The sequence below is a fragment of the Coffea arabica genome, chromosome 11e (assembly GCF_036785885.1).
Source record: "Coffea arabica cultivar ET-39 chromosome 11e, Coffea Arabica ET-39 HiFi, whole genome shotgun sequence".
NCBI classification, from domain to species: Eukaryota; Viridiplantae; Streptophyta; class Magnoliopsida; order Gentianales; family Rubiaceae; genus Coffea; species Coffea arabica.
Window position 1 is genome coordinate 32950488 of NC_092331.1, and position 16653 is coordinate 32967140.

The 16653-nt window shown below is 42.5% G+C and overlaps 31 non-coding genes across 31 annotated transcripts; all 31 read left to right on the forward strand.

Moving 5' to 3' along the window:
* The first annotated feature begins 402 nt into the window (after window positions 1–402).
* On the forward strand, window positions 403–521 carry LOC140022129 (5S ribosomal RNA). Its single transcript, XR_011826111.1, has one exon. It is a non-coding gene; the product is annotated as a 5S ribosomal RNA (ribosomal RNA).
* Window positions 522–938: 417 nt separating this feature from the next.
* Window positions 939–1057, forward strand: LOC140025061 (5S ribosomal RNA). Its single transcript, XR_011829038.1, has one exon. It is a non-coding gene; the product is annotated as a 5S ribosomal RNA (ribosomal RNA).
* Window positions 1058–1473: 416 nt separating this feature from the next.
* On the forward strand, window positions 1474–1592 carry LOC140023278 (5S ribosomal RNA). The gene has a single exon (XR_011827248.1). It is a non-coding gene; the product is annotated as a 5S ribosomal RNA (ribosomal RNA).
* Window positions 1593–2009: 417 nt separating this feature from the next.
* On the forward strand, window positions 2010–2128 carry LOC140032237 (5S ribosomal RNA). Its single transcript, XR_011836162.1, has one exon. It is a non-coding gene; the product is annotated as a 5S ribosomal RNA (ribosomal RNA).
* Window positions 2129–2545: 417 nt separating this feature from the next.
* On the forward strand, window positions 2546–2664 carry LOC140022130 (5S ribosomal RNA). Its single transcript, XR_011826112.1, has one exon. It is a non-coding gene; the product is annotated as a 5S ribosomal RNA (ribosomal RNA).
* A 416-nt stretch (window positions 2665–3080) lies between these two features.
* On the forward strand, window positions 3081–3199 carry LOC140021942 (5S ribosomal RNA). The gene has a single exon (XR_011825924.1). It is a non-coding gene; the product is annotated as a 5S ribosomal RNA (ribosomal RNA).
* A 416-nt stretch (window positions 3200–3615) lies between these two features.
* On the forward strand, window positions 3616–3734 carry LOC140023279 (5S ribosomal RNA). Its single transcript, XR_011827249.1, has one exon. It is a non-coding gene; the product is annotated as a 5S ribosomal RNA (ribosomal RNA).
* Window positions 3735–4151: 417 nt separating this feature from the next.
* Window positions 4152–4270, forward strand: LOC140032238 (5S ribosomal RNA). Its single transcript, XR_011836163.1, has one exon. It is a non-coding gene; the product is annotated as a 5S ribosomal RNA (ribosomal RNA).
* Window positions 4271–4687: 417 nt separating this feature from the next.
* On the forward strand, window positions 4688–4806 carry LOC140022131 (5S ribosomal RNA). Its single transcript, XR_011826113.1, has one exon. It is a non-coding gene; the product is annotated as a 5S ribosomal RNA (ribosomal RNA).
* A 416-nt stretch (window positions 4807–5222) lies between these two features.
* LOC140021943 (5S ribosomal RNA) lies at window positions 5223–5341 on the forward strand. The gene has a single exon (XR_011825925.1). It is a non-coding gene; the product is annotated as a 5S ribosomal RNA (ribosomal RNA).
* A 416-nt stretch (window positions 5342–5757) lies between these two features.
* LOC140032239 (5S ribosomal RNA) lies at window positions 5758–5876 on the forward strand. Its single transcript, XR_011836164.1, has one exon. It is a non-coding gene; the product is annotated as a 5S ribosomal RNA (ribosomal RNA).
* Window positions 5877–6293: 417 nt separating this feature from the next.
* On the forward strand, window positions 6294–6412 carry LOC140023725 (5S ribosomal RNA). The gene has a single exon (XR_011827692.1). It is a non-coding gene; the product is annotated as a 5S ribosomal RNA (ribosomal RNA).
* Window positions 6413–6828: 416 nt separating this feature from the next.
* LOC140023605 (5S ribosomal RNA) lies at window positions 6829–6947 on the forward strand. The gene has a single exon (XR_011827574.1). It is a non-coding gene; the product is annotated as a 5S ribosomal RNA (ribosomal RNA).
* A 417-nt stretch (window positions 6948–7364) lies between these two features.
* On the forward strand, window positions 7365–7483 carry LOC140022132 (5S ribosomal RNA). The gene has a single exon (XR_011826114.1). It is a non-coding gene; the product is annotated as a 5S ribosomal RNA (ribosomal RNA).
* Window positions 7484–7899: 416 nt separating this feature from the next.
* LOC140032240 (5S ribosomal RNA) lies at window positions 7900–8018 on the forward strand. Its single transcript, XR_011836165.1, has one exon. It is a non-coding gene; the product is annotated as a 5S ribosomal RNA (ribosomal RNA).
* Window positions 8019–8434: 416 nt separating this feature from the next.
* Window positions 8435–8553, forward strand: LOC140032241 (5S ribosomal RNA). Its single transcript, XR_011836166.1, has one exon. It is a non-coding gene; the product is annotated as a 5S ribosomal RNA (ribosomal RNA).
* A 417-nt stretch (window positions 8554–8970) lies between these two features.
* On the forward strand, window positions 8971–9089 carry LOC140024501 (5S ribosomal RNA). The gene has a single exon (XR_011828475.1). It is a non-coding gene; the product is annotated as a 5S ribosomal RNA (ribosomal RNA).
* Window positions 9090–9506: 417 nt separating this feature from the next.
* Window positions 9507–9625, forward strand: LOC140022134 (5S ribosomal RNA). Its single transcript, XR_011826116.1, has one exon. It is a non-coding gene; the product is annotated as a 5S ribosomal RNA (ribosomal RNA).
* A 416-nt stretch (window positions 9626–10041) lies between these two features.
* On the forward strand, window positions 10042–10160 carry LOC140022135 (5S ribosomal RNA). Its single transcript, XR_011826117.1, has one exon. It is a non-coding gene; the product is annotated as a 5S ribosomal RNA (ribosomal RNA).
* Window positions 10161–10576: 416 nt separating this feature from the next.
* LOC140023391 (5S ribosomal RNA) lies at window positions 10577–10695 on the forward strand. The gene has a single exon (XR_011827360.1). It is a non-coding gene; the product is annotated as a 5S ribosomal RNA (ribosomal RNA).
* A 416-nt stretch (window positions 10696–11111) lies between these two features.
* On the forward strand, window positions 11112–11230 carry LOC140032243 (5S ribosomal RNA). The gene has a single exon (XR_011836168.1). It is a non-coding gene; the product is annotated as a 5S ribosomal RNA (ribosomal RNA).
* A 417-nt stretch (window positions 11231–11647) lies between these two features.
* On the forward strand, window positions 11648–11766 carry LOC140024502 (5S ribosomal RNA). Its single transcript, XR_011828476.1, has one exon. It is a non-coding gene; the product is annotated as a 5S ribosomal RNA (ribosomal RNA).
* A 412-nt stretch (window positions 11767–12178) lies between these two features.
* Window positions 12179–12297, forward strand: LOC140022136 (5S ribosomal RNA). Its single transcript, XR_011826118.1, has one exon. It is a non-coding gene; the product is annotated as a 5S ribosomal RNA (ribosomal RNA).
* A 415-nt stretch (window positions 12298–12712) lies between these two features.
* Window positions 12713–12831, forward strand: LOC140022137 (5S ribosomal RNA). The gene has a single exon (XR_011826119.1). It is a non-coding gene; the product is annotated as a 5S ribosomal RNA (ribosomal RNA).
* A 416-nt stretch (window positions 12832–13247) lies between these two features.
* LOC140032278 (5S ribosomal RNA) lies at window positions 13248–13366 on the forward strand. The gene has a single exon (XR_011836203.1). It is a non-coding gene; the product is annotated as a 5S ribosomal RNA (ribosomal RNA).
* A 412-nt stretch (window positions 13367–13778) lies between these two features.
* Window positions 13779–13897, forward strand: LOC140024504 (5S ribosomal RNA). Its single transcript, XR_011828478.1, has one exon. It is a non-coding gene; the product is annotated as a 5S ribosomal RNA (ribosomal RNA).
* Window positions 13898–14314: 417 nt separating this feature from the next.
* LOC140022138 (5S ribosomal RNA) lies at window positions 14315–14433 on the forward strand. The gene has a single exon (XR_011826120.1). It is a non-coding gene; the product is annotated as a 5S ribosomal RNA (ribosomal RNA).
* A 416-nt stretch (window positions 14434–14849) lies between these two features.
* LOC140032084 (5S ribosomal RNA) lies at window positions 14850–14968 on the forward strand. Its single transcript, XR_011836010.1, has one exon. It is a non-coding gene; the product is annotated as a 5S ribosomal RNA (ribosomal RNA).
* Window positions 14969–15386: 418 nt separating this feature from the next.
* LOC140022005 (5S ribosomal RNA) lies at window positions 15387–15505 on the forward strand. Its single transcript, XR_011825987.1, has one exon. It is a non-coding gene; the product is annotated as a 5S ribosomal RNA (ribosomal RNA).
* Window positions 15506–15920: 415 nt separating this feature from the next.
* LOC140022139 (5S ribosomal RNA) lies at window positions 15921–16039 on the forward strand. Its single transcript, XR_011826121.1, has one exon. It is a non-coding gene; the product is annotated as a 5S ribosomal RNA (ribosomal RNA).
* Window positions 16040–16455: 416 nt separating this feature from the next.
* LOC140032279 (5S ribosomal RNA) lies at window positions 16456–16574 on the forward strand. The gene has a single exon (XR_011836204.1). It is a non-coding gene; the product is annotated as a 5S ribosomal RNA (ribosomal RNA).
* The last annotated feature ends 79 nt before the right edge of the window (window positions 16575–16653 follow it).

Genomic DNA, 16653 nt, shown 5'->3' on the forward strand with positions numbered 1-16653 from the left:
GAAATCCAAATTTCCTATTCGTTCTTTATCCTGTAGTAATTTAGCTCCGTCGGAACGATTGCTTAATATTTTGCTTCTTGTCGAAGCGTGAAGGAGGATCTGAAGGCGCGAGACAAATCAGGAACGGTACGGCTCGATCAAAGCCCGGATCGTCGCTCAAATTTGTCGGCGCAAATGTATCAGCGCAAGCGTGAAGGATTGATTTCATGATAATTTAGAGTTGCGGGATGATGGAAAAAAACAGGGGGCAAATCAATAACAAAAAAAAAATATGAAAGCAAATAAATAAAAGGATAATAGGAAAATGCTTGAATTGACGCTTAAAATGAATTTCGGTCTAGAAAAGCCACACTGCTTCGCAGGACGGGGTAGTTTAAAAGAATAAAGCGAAAGAAATATGGCGGGTGCGATCATACCAGCACTAATGCACCGGATCCCATCAGAACTTCGAAATTAAGCGTGTTTGGGCGAGAGTAGTACTTGGATTGGTGACCCCCTGGGAAGTCCTCGTGTTGCACCCCTCTCTTTTTTGTTTCGAAATCCAAATTTCCTATTCGTTCTTTATCCTGTAGTAATTTAGCTCTGTCGGAACGATTGCTTAATATTTTGCTTCTTGTCGAAGCGTGAAAGAGGATCTGAAGGCGCGAGACAAATCAGGAACGGTACGGCTCGATCAAAGCCCGGATCGTCGCTCAAATTTGTCGGCGCAAATGTATCAGCGCAAGCGTGAAGGATTGATTTCATGATAATTTAGAGTTGCGGGATGATGGAAAAAAACAGGGGGCAAATCAATAACAAAAAAAAAATATGAAAGCAAATAAATAAAAGGATAATAGGAAAATGCTTGAATTGACGCTTAAAATGAATTTCGGTCTAGAAAAGCCACACTGCTTCGCAGGACGGGGTAGTTTAAAAGAATAAAGCGAAAGGAATATGGCGGGTGCGATCATACCAGCACTAATGCACCGGATCCCATCAGAATTTCGAAATTAAGCGTGTTTGGGCGACAGTAGTACTTGGATTGGTGACCCCCTGGGAAGTCCTCGTGTTGCACCCCTCTCTTTTTTGTTTCGAAATCCAAATTTCCTATTCGTTCTTTATCCAGTAGTAATTTAGCTCCGTCGGAACGATTGCTTAATATTTTGCTTCTTGTCGAAGCGTGAAGGAGGATCTGAAGGCGCGAGACAAATCAGGAACGGTACGGTTCGATCAAAGCCCGGATCGTCGCTCAAATTTGTCGGCGCAAATGTATCAGCGCAAGCATGAAGGATTGATTTCATGATAATTTAGAGTTGCGGGATGATGGAAAAAAATAGGGGGCAAATCAATAACAAAAAAAAATATGAAAGCAAATAAACAAAAGGGTAAGAGAAAAATGCTTGAATTGACGCTTAAAATGAATTTTGGTCTAGAAAAGCCACACTGCTTCGCAGGACGGGATGGTTTAAAAGAATAAAACGAAAGGAACATGGCGGGTGCGATCATACCAGCACTAATGCACCGGATCCCATCAGAACTCCGAAGTTAAGCATGCTTGGGCGACAGTAGTACTAGGATGGGTGACCCCCTGGGAATTCCTTTTGTTGCACCCCTCTTTTTTTTGTTTCGAAATCCAAATTTCCTATTCGTTCTTTATCCTGTAGTAATTTAGCTCCGTCGGAACGATTGCTTAATATTTTGCTTCTTGTCGAAGCGTGAAGGAGGATCTGAAGGCGCGAGACAAATCAGGAACGGTACGGCTCGATCAAAGCCCGGATCGTCGCTCAAATTTGTCGGCGCAAATGTATCAGCGCAAGCGTGAAGGATTGATTTCATGATAATTTAGAGTTGCGGGATGATGGAAAAAAACAGGGGGCAAATCAATAACAAAAAAAAAATATGAAAGCAAATAAATAAAAGGATAATAGGAAAATGCTTGAATTGACGCTTAAAATGAATTTCGGTCTAGAAAAGCCACACTGCTTCGCAGGACGGGGTAGTTTAAAAGAATAAAGCGAAAGGAACATGGCGGGTGTGATCATACCAGCACTAATGCACCGGATCCCATCAGAACTCCGAAGTTAAGCATGCTTGGGCGAGAGTAGTACTTGGATTGGTGACCCCCTGGGAAGTCCTCGTGTTACACCCCTCTCTTTTTTGTTTCGAAATCCAAATTTCCTATTCGTTCTTTATCCTGTAGTAATTTTGCTCCGTCGGAACGATTGCATAATATTTTGCTTCTTGTCGAAGCGTGAAGGAGGATCTGAAGGCGCGAGACAAATCAGGAACGGTACGGCTCGATCAAAGCCCGGATCGTCGCTCAAATTTGTCGGCGCAAATGTATCAGCGCAAGCGTGAAGGATTGATTTCATGATAATTTAGAGTTGCGGGATGATGGAAAAAAACAGGGGGCAAATCTATAACAAAAAAAAAATATGAAAGCAAATAAATAAAAGGATAATAGGAAAATGCTTGAATTGACGCTTAAAATGAATTTCGGTCTAGAAAAGCCACACTGCTTCGCAGGACGGGGTAGTTTAAAAGAATAAAGCGAAAGAAATATGGCGGGTGCGATCATACCAGCACTAATGCACCGGATCCCATCAGAACTTCGAAATTAAGCGTGTTTGGGCGAGAGTAGTACTTGGATTGGTGACCCCCTGGGAAGTCCTCGTGTTGCACCCCTCTCTTTTTTGTTTCGAAATCCAAATTTCCTATTCGTTCTTTATCCAGTAGTAATTTAGCTCCGTCGGAACGATTGCTTAATATTTTGCTTCTTGTCGAAGCGTGAAGGAGGATCTGAAGGCGCGAGACAAATCAGGAACGGTACGGATCAATCAAAGCCCGGATCGTCGCTCAAATTTGTCGGCGCAAATGTATCAGCGCAAGCATGAAGGATTGATTTCTTGATAATTTAGAGTTGCGGGATGATGGAAAAAAACAGGGGGCAAATCAATAACAAAAAAAAATATGAAAGCAAATAAACAAAAGGGTAAGAGAAAAATGCTTGAATTGACGCTTAAAATGAATTTCGGTCTAGAAAAGCCACACTGCTTCGCAGGACGGGATGGTTTAAAAGAATAAAGTGAAAGGAACATGGCGGGTGCGATCATACCAGCACTAATGCACCGGATCCCATCAGAACTCCGAAGTTAAGCATGCTTGGGCGACAGTAGTACTAGGATGGGTGACCCCCTGGGAATTCCTCTTGTTGCACCCCTCTTTTTTTTGTTTCGAAATCCAAATTTCCTATTCGTTCTTTATCCAGTAGTAATTTAGCTCCGTCGGAACGATTGCTTAATATTTTGCTTCTTGTCGAAGCGTGAAGGAGGATCTGAAGGCGCGAGACAAATCAGGAACGGTACGGTTCGATCAAAGCCCGGATCGTCGCTCAAATTTGTCGGCGCAAATGTATCAGCGCAAGCGTGAAGGATTGATTTCATGATAATTTAGAGTTGCGGGATGATGGAAAAAAATAGGGGGCAAATCAATAACAAAAAAAAATATGAAAGCAAATAAACAAAAGGGTAAGAGAAAAATGCTTGAATTGACGCTTAAAATGAATTTTGGTCTAGAAAAGCCACACTGCTTCGCAGGACGGGATGGTTTAAAAGAATAAAACGAAAGGAACATGGCGGGTGCGATCATACCAGCACTAATGCACCGGATCCCATCAGAACTCCGAAGTTAAGCATGCTTGGGCGACAGTAGTACTAGGATGGGTGACCCCCTGGGAATTCCTTTTGTTGCACCCCTCTTTTTTTTGTTTCGAAATCCAAATTTCCTATTCGTTCTTTATCCTGTAGTAATTTAGCTCCGTCGGAACGATTGCTTAATATTTTGCTTCTTGTCGAAGCGTGAAGGAGGATCTGAAGGCGCGAGACAAATCAGGAACGGTACGGCTCGATCAAAGCCCGGATCGTCGCTCAAATTTGTCGGCGCAAATGTATCAGCGCAAGCGTGAAGGATTGATTTCATGATAATTTAGAGTTGCGGGATGATGGAAAAAAACAGGGGGCAAATCAATAACAAAAAAAAAATATGAAAGCAAATAAATAAAAGGATAATAGGAAAATGCTTGAATTGACGCTTAAAATGAATTTCGGTCTAGAAAAGCCACACTGCTTCGCAGGACGGGGTAGTTTAAAAGAATAAAGCGAAAGGAACATGGCGGGTGTGATCATACCAGCACTAATGCACCGGATCCCATCAGAACTCCGAAGTTAAGCATGCTTGGGCGAGAGTAGTACTTGGATTGGTGACCCCCTGGGAAGTCCTCGTGTTACACCCCTCTCTTTTTTGTTTCGAAATCCAAATTTCCTATTCGTTCTTTATCCTGTAGTAATTTTGCTCCGTCGGAACGATTGCATAATATTTTGCTTCTTGTCGAAGCGTGAAGGAGGATCTGAAGGCGCGAGACAAATCAGGAACGGTACGGCTCGATCAAAGCCCGGATCGTCGCTCAAATTTGTCGGCGCAAATGTATCAGCGCAAGCGTGAAGGATTGATTTCATGATAATTTAGAGTTGCGGGATGATGGAAAAAAACAGGGGGCAAATCTATAACAAAAAAAAAATATGAAAGCAAATAAATAAAAGGATAATAGGAAAATGCTTGAATTGACGCTTAAAATGAATTTCGGTCTAGAAAAGCCACACTGCTTCGCAGGACGGGGTAGTTTAAAAGAATAAAGCGAAAGAAATATGGCGGGTGCGATCATACCAGCACTAATGCACCGGATCCCATCAGAACTTCGAAATTAAGCGTGTTTGGGCGAGAGTAGTACTTGGATTGGTGACCCCCTGGGAAGTCCTCGTGTTGCACCCCTCTCTTTTTTGTTTCGAAATCCAAATTTCCTATTCGTTCTTTATCCAGTAGTAATTTAGCTCCGTCGGAACGATTGCTTAATATTTTGCTTCTTGTCGAAGCGTGAAGGAGGATCTGAAGGCGCGAGACAAATCAGGAACGGTACGGATCAATCAAAGCCCGGATCGTCGCTCAAATTTGTCGGCGCAAATGTATCAGCGCAAGCATGAAGGATTGATTTCTTGATAATTTAGAGTTGCGGGATGATGGAAAAAAACAGGGGGCAAATCAATAACAAAAAAAAATATGAAAGCAAATAAACAAAAGGGTAAGAGAAAAATGCTTGAATTGACGCTTAAAATGAATTTCGGTCTAGAAAAGCCACACTGCTTCGCAGGACGGGATGGTTTAAAAGAATAAAGTGAAAGGAACATGGCGGGTGCGATCATACCAGCACTAATGCACCGGATCCCATCAGAACTCCGAAGTTAAGCATGCTTGGGCGACAGTAGTACTAGGATGGGTGACCCCCTGGGAATTCCTCTTGTTGCACCCCTCTTTTTTTTGTTTCGAAATCCAAATTTCCTATTCGTTCTTTATCCTGTAGTAATTTAGCTCCGTCGGAACGATTGCTTAATATTTTGCTTCTTGTCGAAGCGTGAAGGAGGATCTGAAGGCGCGAGACAAATCAGGAACGGTACGGCTCGATCAAAGCCCGGATCGTCGCTCAAATTTGTCGGCGCAAATGTATCAGCGCAAGCGTGAAGGATTGATTTCATGATAATTTAGAGTTGCGGGATGATGGAAAAAAACAGGGGGCAAATCAATAACAAAAAAAAATATGAAAGCAAATAAATAAAAGGATAATAGGAAAATGCTTGAATTGACGCTTAAAATGAATTTCGGTCTAGAAAAGCCACACTGCTTCGCAGGACGGGGTAGTTTAAAAGAATAAAGCGAAAGGAACATGGCGGGTGTGATCATACCAGCACTAATGCACCGGATCCCATCAGAACTCCGAAGTTAAGCATGCTTGGGCGAGAGTAGTACTTGGATTGGTGACCCCCTGGGAAGTCCTCGTGTTACACCCCTCTATTTTTTGTTTCGAAATCCAAATTTCCTATTCGTTCTTTATCCTGTAGTAATTTTGCTCCGTCGGAACGATTGCTTAATATTTTGCTTCTTGTCGAAGCGTGAAGGAGGATCTGAAGGCGCGAGACAAATCAGGAACGGTACGGCTCGATCAAAGCCCGGATCGTCGCTCAAATTTGTCGGCGCAAATGTATCAGCGCATGCGTGAAGGATTGATTTCATGATAATTTAGAGTTGCGGGATGATGGAAAAAAACAGGGGGCAAATCTATAACAAAAAAAAAATATGAAAGCAAATAAATAAAAGGATAATAGGAAAATGCTTGAATTGACGCTTAAAATGAATTTCGGTCTAGAAAAGCCACACTGCTTCGCAGGACGGGGTAGTTTAAAAGAATAAAGCGAAAGGAATATGACGGGTGCGATTATACCAGCACTAATGCACCGGATCCCATCAGAACTTCGAAATTAAGCGTGTTTGGGCGAGAGTAGTACTTGGATTGGTGACCCCCTGGGAAGTCCTCGTGTTGCACCCCTCTCTTTTTTGTTTCGAAATCCAAATTTCCTATTCGTTCTTTATCCAGTAGTAATTTAGCTCCGTCGGAACGATTGCTTAATATTTTGCTTCTTGTCGAAGCGTGAAGGAGGATCTGAAGGCGCGAGACAAATCAGGAACGGTACGGTTCGATCAAAGCCCGGATCGTCGCTCAAATTTGTCGGTGCAAATGTATCAGCGCAAGCATGAAGGATTGATTTCATGATAATTTAGAGTTGCGGGATGATGGAAAAAAACAGGGGGCAAATCAATAACAAAAAAAAATATGAAAGCAAATAAACAAAAGGGTAAGAGAAAAATGCTTGAATTGACGCTTAAAATGAATTTCGGTCTAGAAAAGCCACACTGCTTCGCAGGACGGGATGGTTTAAAAGAATAAAGCGAAAGGAACATGGCGGGTGCGATCATACCAGCACTAATGCACCGGATCCCATCAGAACTCCGAAGTGAAGCATGCTTGGGCGACAGTAGTACTAGGATGGGTGACCCCCTGGGAATTCCTCTTGTTGCACCCCTCTTTTTTTTTGTTTCGAAATCCAAATTTCCTATTCGTTCTTTATCCTGTAGTAATTTAGCTCCGTCGGAACGATTGCTTAATATTTTGCTTCTTGTCGAAGCGTGAAGGAGGATCTGAAGGCGCGAGACAAATCAGGAACGGTACGGCTCGATCAAAGCCCGGATCGTCGCTCAAATTTGTCGGCGCAAATGTATCAGCGCAAGCGTGATGGATTGATTTCATGATAATTTAGAGTTGCGGGATGATGGAAAAAAACAGGGGGCAAATCAATAACAAAAAAAAATATGAAAGCAAATAAACAAAAGGGTAAGAGAAAAATGCTTGAATTGACGCTTAAAATGAATTTCGGTCTAGAAAAGCCACACTGCTTCGCAGGACGGGATGGTTTAAAAGAATAAAGCGAAAGGAACATGGCGGGTGCGATCATACCAGCACTAATGCACCGGATCCCATCAGAACTTCGAAATTAAGCGTGTTTGGGCGAGAGTAGTACTTGGATTGGTGACCCCCTGGGAAGTCCTCGTGTTGCACCCCTCTCTTTTTTGTTTCGAAATCCAAATATACTATTCGTTCTTTATCCAGTAGTAATTTAGCTCCGTCGGAACGATTGCTTAATATTTTGCTTCTTGTCGAAGCGTGAAGGAGGATCTGAAGGCGCGAGACAAATCAGGAACGGTACGGTTCGATCAAAGCCCGGATCGTCGCTCAAATTTGTCGGCGCAAATGTATCAGCGCAAGCATGAAGGATTGATTTCATGATAATTTAGAATTGCGGGATGATGGAAAAAAACAGGGGGCAAATCAATAACAAAAAAAAATATGAAAGCAAATAAACAAAAGGGTAAGAGAAAAATGCTTGAATTGACGCTTAAAATGAATTTCGGTCTAGAAAAGTCACACTGCTTCGCAGGACGGGGTAGTTTAAAAGAATAAAGCGAAAGGAACATGGCGGGTGTGATCATACCAGCACTAATGCACCGGATCCCATCAGAACTCCGAAGTTAAGCATGCTTGGGCGAGAGTAGTACTTGGATTGGTGACCCCCTGGGAAGTCCTCGTGTTACACCCCTCTCTTTTTTGTTTCGAAATCCAAATTTCCTATTCGTTCTTTATCCTGTAGTAATTTAGCTCCGTCGGAACGATTGCTTAATATTTTGCTTCTTGTCGAAGCGTGAAGGAGGATCTGAAGGCGCGAGACAAATCAGGAACGGTACGGCTCGATCAAAGCCCGGATCGTCTCTCAAATTTGTCGGCGCAAATGTATCAGCGCAAGCGTGAAGGATTGATTTCATGATAATTTAGAGTTGCGGGATGATGGAAAAAAACAGGGGGCAAATCAATAACAAAAAAAAATATGAAAGCAAATAAATAAAAGGATAATAGGAAAATGCTTGAATTGACGCTTAAAATGAATTTCGGTCTAGAAAAGCCACACTGCTTCGCAGGACGGGGTAGTTTAAAAGAATAAAGCGAAAGGAACATGGCGGGTGTGATCATACCAGCACTAATGCACCGGATCCCATCAGAACTCCGAAGTTAAGCATGCTTGGGCGAGAGTAGTACTTGGATTGGTGACCCCCTGGGAAGTCCTCGTGTTACACCCCTCTCTTTTTTGTTTCGAAATCCAAATTTCCTATTCATTCTTTATCCTGTAGTAATTTAGCTCCGTCGGAACGATTGCTTAATATTTTGCTTCTTGTCGAAGCGTGAAGGAGGATCTGAAGGCGCGAGACAAATCAGGAACGGTACGGCTCGATCAAAGCCCGGATCGTCGCTCAAATTTGTCGGCGCAAATGTATCAGCGCAAGCGTGATGGATTGATTTCATGATAATTTAGAGTTGCGGGATGATGGAAAAAAACAGGGGGCAAATCAATAACAAAAAAAAAATATGAAAGCAAATAAATAAAAGGATAATAGGAAAATGCTTGAATTGACGCTTAAAATGAATTTCGGTCTAGAAAAGCCACACTGCTTCGCAGGACGGGGTAGTTTAAAAGAATAAAGCGAAAGGAATATGGCGGGTGCGATCATACCAGCACTAATGCACCGGATCCCATCAGAACATCGAAATTAAGCGTGTTTGGGCGAGAGTAGTACTTGGATTGGTGACCCCCTGGGAAGTCCTCGTGTTGCACCCCTCTCTTTTTTGTTTCGAAATCCAAATTTCCTATTCGTTCTTTATCCTGTAGTAATTTAGCTCCGTCAGAACGATTGCTTAATATTTTGCTTCTTGTCGAAGCGTGAAGGAGGATCTGAAGGCGCGAGACAAATCAGGAACGGTACGGCTCGATCAAAGCCCGGATCGTCGCTCAAATTTGTCGGCGCAAATGTATCAGCGCAAGCGTGAAGGATTGATTTCATGATAATTTAGAGTTGCGGGATGATGGAAAAAAACAGGGGGCAAATCAATAACAAAAAAAAAATATGAAAGCAAATAAATAAAAGGATAATAGGAAAATGCTTGAATTGACGCTTAAAATGAATTTCGGTCTACAAAAGCCACACTGCTTCGCAGGACGGGGTAGTTTAAAAGAATAAAGCGAAAGGAATATGGCGGGTGCGATCATACCAGCACTAATGCACCGGATCCCATCAGAACTTCGAAATTAAGCGTGTTTGGGCGAGAGTAGTACTTGGATTGGTGACCCCCTGGGAAGTCCTCGTGTTGCACCCCTCTCTTTTTTGTTTCGAAATCCAAATTTCCTATTCGTTCTTTATCCAGTAGTAATTTAGCTCCGTCGGAACGATTGCTTAATATTTTGCTTCTTGTCGAAGCGTGAAGGAGGATCTGAAGGCGCGAGACAAATCAGGAACGGTACGGTTCGATCAAAGCCCGGATCGTCGCTCAAATTTGTCGGCGCAAATGTATCAGCGCAAGCATGAAGGATTGATTTCATGATAATTTAGAGTTGCGGGATGATGGAAAAAAACAGGGGGCAAATCAATAACAAAAAAAAATATGAAAGCAAATAAACAAAAGGGTAAGAGAAAAATGCTTGAATTGACGCTTAAAATGAATTTCGGTCTAGAAAAGCCACACTGCTTCGCAGGACGGGATGGTTTAAAAGAATAAAGCGAAAGGAACATGGCGGGTGCGATCATACCAGCACTAATGCACCGGATCCCATCAGAACTTCGAAATTAAGCGTGTTTGGGCGAGAGTAGTACTTGGATTGGTGACCCCCTGGGAAGTCCTCGTGTTGCACCCCTCTCTTTTTTGTTTCGAAATCCAAATATACTATTCGTTCTTTATCCAGTAGTAATTTAGCTCCGTCGGAACGATTGCTTAATATTTTGCTTCTTGTCGAAGCGTGAAGGAGGATCTGAAGGCGCGAGACAAATCAGGAACGGTACGGTTCGATCAAAGCCCGGATCGTCGCTCAAATTTGTCGGCGCAAATGTATCAGCGCAAGCATGAAGGATTGATTTCATGATAATTTAGAATTGCGGGATGATGGAAAAAAACAGGGGGCAAATCAATAACAAAAAAAAATATGAAAGCAAATAAACAAAAGGGTAAGAGAAAAATGCTTGAATTGACGCTTAAAATGAATTTCGGTCTAGAAAAGCCACACTGCTTCGCAGGACGGGGTAGTTTAAAAGAATAAAGCGAAAGGAACGTTGTGGGTGCGATCATACCAGCACTAATGCACCGTATCCCATCAGAACTCCGAAGTTAAGCGTGCTTGGGCGTGAGCAGTATTAGGATGGGTGACCCCCTGGGAATTCCTCTTGTTGCACCCCTCTCTTTTTTGTTTCGAAATCCAAATTTCCTATTCGTTCTTTATCCTGTAGTAATTTAGCTCCGTCGGAACGATTGCTTAATATTTTGCTTCTTGTCGAAGCGTGAAGGAGGATCTGAAGGCGCGAGACAAATCAGGAACGGTACGGCTCGATCAAAGCCCGGATCGTCGCTCAAATTTGTCGGCGCAAATGTATCAGCGCAAGCGTGAAGGATTGATTTCATGATAATTTAGAGTTGCGGGATTATGGAAAAAAACAGGGGGCAAATCAATAACAAAAAAAAATATGAAAGCAAATAAATAAAAGGATAATAGGAAAATGCTTGAATTGACGCTTAAAATGAATTTCGGTCTAGAAAAGCCACACTGCTTCGCAGGACGGGGTAGTTTAAAAGAATAAAGCGAAAGGAACATGGCGGGTGTGATCATACCAGCACTAATGCACCGGATCCCATCAGAACTCCGAAGTTAAGCATGCTTGGGCGAGAGTAGTACTTGGATTGGTGACCCCCTGGGAAGTCCTCGTGTTACACCCCTCTTTTTTTTGTTTCGAAATCCAAATTTCCTATTCGTTCTTTATCCTGTAGTAATTTAGCTCCGTCGGAACGATTGCTTAATATTTTGCTTCTTGTCGAAGCGTGAAGGAGGATCTGAAGGCGCGAGACAAATCAGGAACGGTACGGCTCGATCAAAGCCCGGATCGTCGCTCAAATTTGTCGGCGCAAATGTATCAGCGCAAGCGTGATGGATTGATTTCATGATAATTTAGAGTTGCGGGATGATGGAAAAAAACAGGGGGCAAATCAATAACAAAAAAAAAATATGAAAGCAAATAAATAAACGGATAATAGGAAAATGCTTGAATTGACGCTTAAAATGAATTTCGGTCTAGAAAAGCCACACTGCTTCGCAGGACGGGGTAGTTTAAAAGAATAAAGCGAAAGGAATATGGCGGGTGCGATCATACCAGCACTAATGCACCGGATCCCATCAGAACATCGAAATTAAGCGTGTTTGGGCGAGAGTAGTACTTGGATTGGTGACCCCCTGGGAAGTCCTCGTGTTGCACCCCTCTCTTTTTTGTTTCGAAATCCAAATTTCCTATTCGTTCTTTATCCTGTAGTAATTTAGGTCCTTCGGAACGATTGCTTTATATTTTGCTTCTTCTCGAAGCATGAAGGCGGATCTGAAGCGAGACAAATCAGGAACGGTACGGCTCGATCAAAGCCCGAATCGTCGCTCAAATTTGTCGGCGCAAATGTATCAGCGCAAGCGTGAAGGATTGATTTCATGATAATTTAGAGTTGCGGGATGATGGAAAAAAACAGGGGGCAAATCAATATAAAAAAAATTATGAAAGCAAATAAATAAAAGGATAATAGGAAAATGCTTGAATTGACGCTTAAAATGAATTTCGGTCTAGAAAAGCCACACTGCTTCGCAGGACGGGGTAGTTTAAAAGAATAAAGCGAAAGGAATATGGCGGGTGCGATCATACCAGCACTAATGCACCGGATCCCATCAGAACTTCGAAATTAAGCGTGTTTGGGCGAGAGTAGTACTTGGATTGGTGACCCCCTGGGAAGTCCTCGTGTTGCACCCCTCTCTTTTTTGTTTCGAAATCCAAATTTCCTATTCGTTCTTTATCCTGCAGTAATTTAGCTCCGTCGGAACGATTGCTTAATATTTTGCTTCTTGTCGAAGCGTGAAGGAGGATCTGAAGGCGCGATACAAATCAGGAACGGTACGGCTCGATCAAAGCCCGGATCGTCGCTCAAATTTGTCGGCGCAAATGTATCAGCGCAAGCGTGAATGATTGATTTCATGATAATTTAGAGTTGCGGGATGATGGAAAAAAACAGGGGGCAAATCAATAACAAAAAAAATATGAAAGCAAATAAATAAAAGGATAATAGGAAAATGCTTGAATTGACGCTTAAAATGAATTTCGGTCTAGAAAATCAACACTGCTTCGCAGGACGGGGTAGTTTAAAAGAATAAAGCGAAAGGAATATGGCGGGTGCGATCATACCAGCACTAATGCACCGGATCCCATCAGAACTTCGAAATTAAGCGTGTTTGGGCGAGAGTAGTACTTGGATTGGTGACCCCCTGGGAAGTCCTCGTGTTGCACCCCTCTCTTTTTTGTTTCGAAATCCAAATTTCCTATTCGTTCTTTATCCTGCAGTAATTTAGCTCCGTCGGAACGATTGCTTAATATTTTGCTTCTTGTCGAAGCGTGAAGGAGGATCTGAAGGCGCGATACAAATCAGGAACGGTACGGCTCGATCAAAGCCCGGATCGTCGCTCAAATTTGTCGGCGCAAATGTATCAGCGCAAGCGTGAATGATTGATTTCATGATAATTTAGAGTTGCGGGATGATGGAAAAAAACAGGGGGCAAATCAATAACAAAAAAAAATATGAAAGCAAATAAATAAAAGGATAATAGGAAAATGCTTGAATTGACGCTTAAAATGAATTTCGGTCTAGAAAAGCCACACTGCTTCGCAGGACGGGGTAGTTTAAAAGAATAAAGCGAAAGGAACATGGCGGGTGCGATCATACCAGCACTAATGCACCGGATCCCATCAGAACTCCGAAGTTAAGCATGCTTGGGCGAGAGTAGTACTAGGATGGGTGATCCCCTGGGAAGTCCTCTTGTTGCACCCCTCTCTTTTTTGTTTCGAAATTCAAATTTTCTATTCGTTCTTTATCCTGTAGTAATTTAGGTCCTTCGGAACGATTGCTTTATATTTTGCTTCTTCTCGAAGCATGAAGGCGGATCTGAAGCGAGACAAATCAGGAACGGTACGGCTCGATCAAAGCCCGAATCGTCGCTCAAATTTGTCGGCGCAAATGTATCAGCGCAAGCGTGAAGGATTGATTTCATGATAATTTAGAGTTGCGGGATAATGGAAAAAAACAGGGGGCAAATCAATATAAAAAAAATTATGAAAGCAAATAAATAAAAGGATAATAGGAAAATGCTTGAATTGACGCTTAAAATGAATTTTGGTCTAGAAAAGCCACACTGCTTCGCAGGACGAGGTAGTTTAAAAGAATAAAGCGAAAGGAATATGGCGGGTGCGATCATACCAGCACTAATGCACCGGATCCCATCAGAACATCGAAATTAAGCGTGTTTGGGCGAGAGTAGTACTTGGATTGGTGACCCCCTGGGAAGTCCTCGTGTTGCACCCCTCTCTTTTTTGTTTCGAAATCCAAATTTCCTATTCGTTCTTTATCATGTAGTAATTTAGCTCTGTCGGAACGATTGCTTAATATTTTGCTTCTTGTCGAAGCGTGAAGGAGGATCTGAAGGCGCGAGACAAATCAGGAACGGTACGGTTCGATCAAAGCCCGGATCGTCGCTCAAATTTGTCGGCGCAAATGTATCAGCGCAAGCGTGAAGGATTGATTTCATGATAATTTAGAGTTGCGGGATGATGGAAAAAAAAAGGGGGCAAATCAATAACAAAAAAAAAATATGAAAGCAAATAAATAAAAGGATAATAGGAAAATGCTTGAATTGACGCTTAAAATGAATTTCGGTCTAGAAAAGCCACACTGCTTCGCAGGACGGGGTAGTTTAAAAGAATAAAGCGAAAGGAATATGGCGGGTGCGATCATACCAGCACTAATGCACCGGATCCCATCAGAACTTCGAAATTAAGCGTGTTTGGGCGAGAGTAGTACTTGGATTGGTGACCCCCTGGGAAGTCCTCGTGTTGCACCCCTCTCTTTTTTGTTTCGAAATCCAAATTTCCTATTCGGTCTTTATCCAATAGTAATTTAGTTCCGTCGGAACGATTGCTTAATATTTTGCTTCTTGTCGAAGTGTGAAGGAGGATCTGAAGGCGCGAGACAAATCAGGAACGGTACGGTTCGATCAAAGCCCGGATCGTCGCTCAAATTTGTCGGCGCAAATGTATCAGCGCAAGCGTGAAGGATTGATTTCATGATAATTTAGAGTTGCGGGATGATGGAAAAAAACAGGGGGCAAATCAATAACAAAAAAAAATATGAAAGCAAATAAACAAAAAGGTAAGAGAAAAATGCTTGAATTGACGCTTAAAATGAATTTCGGTCTAGAAAAGCCACACTGCTTCGCAGGACGGGATGGTTTAAAAGAATAAAGCGAAAGGAACATGGCGGGTGCGATCATACCAGCACTAATGCACCGGATCCCATCAGAACTCCGAAGTTAAGCATGCTTGGGCGAGAGTAGTACTAGGATGGGTGACCCCTTGGGAATTCCTCTTGTTGCACCCCTCTTTTTTTTGTTTCGAAATCCAAATTTCCTATTCGTTCTTTATCCTGTAGTAATTTAGCTCCGTCGGAACGATTGCTTAATATTTTGCTTCTTGTCGAAGCGTGAAGGAGGATCTGAAGGCGCGAGACAAATCAGGAACGGTACGGCTCGATCAAAGCCCGGATCGTCGCTCAAATTTGTCGGCGCAAATGTATCAGCGCAAGCGTGAAGGATTGATTTCATGATAATTTAGAGCTGCGGGATGATGGAAAAAAACAGGGGGCAAATCAATAACAAAAAAAAAAATATGAAAGCAAATAAATAAAAGGATAATAGGAAAATGCTTGAATTGACGCTTAAAATGAATTTCGGTCTAGAAAAGCCACACTGCTTCGCAGGACGGGGTAGTTTAAAAGAATAAAGCGAAAGGAACATGGCGAGTGTGATCATACCAGCACTAATGCACCGGATCCCATCAGAACTCCGAAGTTAAGCATGCTTGGGCGAGAGTAGTACTAGGAAGGGTGACCCCCTGGGAATTCCTCTTGTTGCACCCCTCTCTTTTTTGTTTCGAAATTCAAATTTTCTATTCGTTCTTTATCCTGTAGTAATTTAGGTCCTTCGGAACGATTGCTTCATATTTTGCTTTTTCTCGAAGCATGAAGGCGGATCTGAAGGCGCGAGACAAATCAGGAACGGTACGGCTCGATCAAAGCCCGGATCGTCGCTCAAATTTATCGGCGCAAATGTATCAGCGCAAGCGTGAAGGATTGATTTCATGATAATTTAGAGTTGCGGGATGATGGAAAAAAACAGGGGGCAAATCAATAACAAAAAAAATATGAAAGCAAATAAATAAAAGGATAATAGGAAAATGCTTGAATTGACGCTTAAAATGAATTTCGGTCTAGAAAATCAACACTGCTTCGCAGGACGGGGTAGTTTAAAAGAATAAAGCGAAAGGAATATGGCGGGTGCGATCATACCAGCACTAATGCACCGGATCCCATCAGAACTTCGAAATTAAGCGTGTTTGGGCGAGAGTAGTACTTGGATTGGTGACCCCCTGGGAAGTCCTCGTGTTGCACCCCTCTCTTTTTTGTTTCGAAATCCAAATTTCCTATTCGTTCTTTATCCTGCAGTAATTTAGCTCCGTCGGAACGATTGCTTAATATTTTGCTTCTTGTCGAAGCGTGAAGGAGGATCTGAAGGCGCGATACAAATCAGGAACGGTACGGCTCGATCAAAGCCCGGATCGTCGCTCAAATTTGTCGGCGCAAATGTATCAGCGCAAGCGTGAATGATTGATTTCATGATAATTTAGAGTTGCGGGATGATGGAAAAAAACAGGGGGCAAATCAATAACAAAAAAAAATATGAAAGCAAATAAATAAAAGGATAATAGGAAAATGCTTGAATTGACGCTTAAAATGAATTTCGGTCTAGAAAAGCCACACTGCTTCGCAGGACGGGGTAGTTTAAAAGAATAAAGCGAAAGGAACATGGCGGGTGCGATCATACCAGCACTAATGCACCGGATCCCATCAGAACTCCGAAGTTAAGCATGCTTGGGCGAGAGTAGTACTAGGATGGGTGATCCCCTGGGAAGTCCTCTTGTTGCACCCCTCTCTTTTTTGTTTCGAAATTCAAATTTTCTATTCGTTCTTTATCCTGTAGTAATTTAGGTCCTTCGGAACGATTGCTT